This window comes from Triticum dicoccoides, chromosome 6A (genome assembly GCF_002162155.2).
Source record: "Triticum dicoccoides isolate Atlit2015 ecotype Zavitan chromosome 6A, WEW_v2.0, whole genome shotgun sequence".
Lineage (NCBI taxonomy): Eukaryota > Viridiplantae > Streptophyta > Magnoliopsida > Poales > Poaceae > Triticum > Triticum dicoccoides.
Window position 1 is genome coordinate 476,432,506 of NC_041390.1, and position 4,988 is coordinate 476,437,493.

Here is a 4,988-nt window from a genome sequence, read left to right on the forward strand (position 1 = left end):
CAGATGCAGGTCCAGGTGATTACGCTCCAGGTGACGATTACGAGCTCAAGTGGGAGTTCGGCGAGGACTCTCAGCGTTATTATGTCTCCTTTCCCGATGATCAGTAGTGGTGCCTAGTTGGGGTTTGATTCAGGGCCTTGTCGCATGTTGGGTTTTCTTCTATTTTTGGCGCTGTAGTCGGGCCATGAGTGTTTGTATGATGGATGTTATTTATGTACTCTGATGTGACGTGGCGAGTGTAAGCCAACTATGTTATCTCCCCCTTTTATTACATATTACATGAGATGTTGTAATGATTGCCTGACTTGCGACATTGCTTTCAATGCGGTTATGTCTCTAAGTCATACCTCGACACGTGGGAGCTATAGCCGCATCGAGGGCGTTACAAGTTGGTATCAGAGAAGAAATTCAGCTCGCTCTTGTTCTCTTCGAGCCCTTGAGATACGATGAGTTCTACAACATGGCACTGAAGCAAGAGGCTGCTCAGTTGAGGTGTGATGCTTCCAGGAAGCGAGTCAGAGATGTTACTCCTTCTTCCTCTACTCAAGTGGCCAAGCAGCAGAAGTTTTGGCTTCCTCCTCCTCCATTCCGTCAGCCGTATCAGCAGAAGAGCAAAGGTGGCAGTGGTTCTTCCCACCCACCCAACCCAGGCTTTCAGAACAAGACTTCGTCTCAAGCTCCAAGATCAAGTGCTCCGTATCACCATCCGCTTTCAGAGGTCACGTGCAACAAGTGCCAACAGAAGGGTCGCTATGCCAACAAGTGTTTCAACCAGAGGCGTCTTCCTCCTCCTCCTCCTGTGAGATCGGCAAGTACAGCTGTGGTCAAGCATAACCCCAAGTTCGCCAAGGTCAATATGGTGAATGCAGCTCAGGCAGAGGACTCGCCAGATGTGATCATGGGTAACCTTCCTGTTAATGATATTCCTGCAAAAGTTCTTTTTGACACGGGTGCATCGCATTGCTTCATTTCCAAACCTTTTGCATCAAAGTATGAGTGTGATTATCAGTATCTGCAAAGTTCCTTGCAAATTGTGTCACCGGGCAAGCAGATGACAGCTAACACCTGCGTCCCTGAGGTTACTATTACATTGGGTGACTACAAGTTCCTTACTTCCCCAATTGTTCTCGGTAACTCAGATATTGATCTTATTCTCGGAATGGATTGGCTTTCTAAGCACAAGGCACATCTTGATTGTGCAGCCAGGCAGATTCAATTGACTCATTCGTCTGAGGATGTAATTGTCTTTGCCGCTCGGGATAATACTATTCGTCTGTTTTCTCTCAATGAGAAGGGTGAATTGGATGCCATTTCTCAAATTCCAGTCGTTTGCGAATATCAAGACATCTTTCCGGAAGAGCTCCCAGGAATGCCTCCGCACTGGCCAGTTGAATTCGTTATTGAACTTGAGCCTGGCACGGAACCTGTGTGCAAACGTCCTTACAAGCTCGGACATGAAGAGTTGAAGGATCTGAAGAAGCAACTCGATGAGCAAGAAGGAATGGGTCTCATTCGGCCTAGTACTTCTCCGTGGGGTTGTGGTGTTCTTTTTGTGAAGAAGAAGGATGGAACGGACCGACTTTGTGTTGATTACCGTCCAGTGAACAAGAAGACCATCAAGAACAAATACCCACTTCCCAACATCAATGAGTTGTTCGAACAACTCAAAGGCGCCCAAGTATTCTCCAAGCTTGATCTTCGTATGGGTTATCACCAGATTCGCATTCGTGAAGAAGATATTCCCAAGACAGCATTCAAAACAAGCTTTGGGTCATATGAATACACTGTCATGTCTTTTGGCCTCGCCAACGCTCCTCCGACGTTCTCTCGCATGATGAACTTCATCTTCAACGCCTACACCAATGACTTCGTTTTGGTCTATCTCGACGACATTCTGGTTTTCTCCAAGAACAAGGAAGATCATGCCAAGCACTTGCGTTTGGTTCTCGATAAACTCAGGGAACATTAGTTCTACGCCAAGTTCTCCAAGTGTGAATTTTGGCTCGATGAGGTTCTTTATCTTGGTCATATCATCTCTGCCAAGGGCATTTCCGTGAATCCCGAGAAGGTGTCCGCAATTGTGAATTGGGAACCTCCTCAGAATGTGAAACAACTCCGCAGTTTTCTCGGTCTCGCAAGCTATTGCCGAAGATTCATTGAAAACTTTTCTAAGATCGCGAAGCCTCTCTCTAATCTTCTTCAGAAGCACGTCAAGTACGTTTGGTCTGCGGAGTGTGATATTGCTTTCAACACTTTGAAAGAGAAGTTGATCACTGCTCCAATTCTGACTCCGCCCGATGAATCCAAGCCGTACGAGGTCTTTTGTGATGCCTCTCTCCAAGGTCTTGGCGCAGTTTTGATGCAAGAGAAGAAAGTTGTTGCTTATACATCTCGCCAGTTGAAGCCTAATGAGAAGAACTACCCCACTCATGATCTTGAGTTAGCGGCAGTTGTGCATGCTCTTTTGACTTGGAGACATCTTCTATTGGGAAGAAAAGTGGACATTTTCACTGATCACAAGAGTCTCAAGTACATCTTCACTCAGCCTAATCTCAACCTAAGGCAAACTCGATGGGTCGAAATGATTCAAGAGTATAATCCGAGTATTGAGTATACTCCAGGCAAGGCCAATGTGATTGCTGACGCTTTGAGCAGAAAGGCCTACTGCAACAGTCTCATTCTCAAGCCTTATCAACCCGAGCTTTGTTAAGCTTTCCGCAAGCTTAATCTGCAAGTTGTTCCTCAAGGTTTCCTCGCCAACCTTCAAGTCTCTCCTACCTTAGAAGACCAGATTCGCCAAGCCCGGCTTCTTGATGCTATGGTGAAAAAGGTGAAGATTGGGATTGCCAAGAGTCAGTCCAAGTACAAGTGCTACCGCCTTGATGACAAGGACACTCTCTTCTTTGAGGATCGTATTGTTGTGCCCAAAGGTGAACTTCGTAAAGTGATCATGAACGAGGCTCACAATTCTCTCCTCTCTATCCACCCTGGGAGCACGAAGATGTATCAGGACCTCAAGCAAGCTTATTGGTGGACTCGAATGAAGCACGAGATCGCTCAATTCGTGAATGAATGTGATGTCTGCAGAAGAGTGAAGGCAGAACACCAAAGGCCAGCTGGTCTCCTCCAACCTCTTGCCATTCCAGAATGGAAGTTTGACCACATTGAAATGGACTTAGTGACTGGGTTTCCAAAGTCCAAGCGTGGCAATGATGCTATATTCGTTGTCATTGACAAACTCACCAAAGTGGCTCACTTTCTGCCTATCAAAGAGTCGATCACTGCAGCTCAATTGGCGGAACTCTATACCTCTCGCATTGTCTCTCCGCACGGTATTCCTCAAGTGATCTCTTCAGACCGTGGCAGCATCTTTACCTCGAAGTTTTGGGATTCTTTTCAGAAGGCCATGGGCACCAACATCCGCTTCAGCACTGCTTTCCATCCTCAAACAAGCGGTCAAGTCGAGCGTGTCAACCAGATTCTTGAAGATATGCTCAGGGCTTGTGTGATCTCCTTCGGTATGAAGTGGGAGGATTGTCTTCCTTATGCTGAATTCTCCTATAACAACAGTTTTCAAGCAAGTTCGGGCAAGGCCCCTTTTGAAATTTTGTATGGCAGGAAGTGTCATACCCCTCTCAACTGGTCTGAAACCGGTGAACGTCAGCTGCTGGGTAATGACTTAATCACAGAAGCAGAAGAAATGTGCAAAGTCATTCGTGATAACCTCAAAGCAACCCAATCCCGACAGAAGAGCTACTATGATAGTAAGCACCGTGATTTGGCTTTCAAGATCGGAGATCATGTCTACCTACGCGTCTCTCCTATGAAAGGTACTCGTCGCTTCGGTATCAAAGGGAAGCTTGCCCCTAGATACGTGGGACCTTTCAAGATTGTTAGCAAGAGAGGCGACCTCGCCTATCAACTCGAGTTTCCTTCAAACTTTGCAAATGTTCATGATGTGTTTCACGTCTCTCAGCTTCGAAAGTGCTTCAAGACTCCTGACCGCACTGTCAACTTCGAGGACATTGATCTCCAAGAAGATCTCTCTTATCGTGAGCACCCAGTTGCTATTCTTGAAGAGACTGAACGCAAGACTCGCAACAAGTCAATCAAATTCCTCAAAGTCAAGTGGTCACACCATTCCGACCGTGAAGCTACATGGGAACGCGAGGATCACCTCCGTTCGGAGTACTCGGAGTTCTTTCAGTCCTAGATCTCGGGACGAGATCTTTTCGTAGTGGTGGAGTGTTGTAACACCCCGGATGTAACTTTCCCAATTTGTACTCCAACTCTTGCCGTTTCTGGCGTTAAGTTATATTTATTTCTCGGGTTCAGGTCTTTGTCTCCGTGTGTTGTTTTCGTTTTTATGCATCTCATATCATGTCATCATGTGCATTGCATTCGCATACGTGTTCGTCTCATGCATTCAAGCATTTTCCCCGTTGTCCGTTTTGTATTCCGACGCTTCGTTCTCCTCCGGTGGCCATTTCTAGCTTTCTTTCGTGTGTGGGGATTAAACATTTCCAGATTGGACCGAGACTTGCCAAGTAGCCTTGGTTTACTACCGGTAGACCGCCTGTCAAGTTTCGTATAATTTGGACTTCGTTTGATACTCCAACGGTTAACCGAGGGACCGAAAAGGCCTCGTGTGTGTTGCAGCCCAACACCCCTCCAATTTGGCCCAAAACCCACCAGACTCAGCTCCATGTCCTAGAGCGTTCGATCACGATCGCGTGGCCGAAAACTGCACCTAATTTGGACTCTCCTAGCTCCCTCTATGCCTATATATACACCCCTCCAAATTCGGATCTTCTTCCCCGTCCAAACCCTAGTCTAAAAAAACAGATCCCCGCACCGACGGACGTGTCCGCCCCAGCCGGACAACGTCCGCCGCCTCCGCCCGCACCAACCGCCAGCCGCCACGTGTCCCTCGCGGGACCGCTTCGCCGCCGGGCCCGAAGCCCACGCCCGGCCCCCGCCTCCACCTC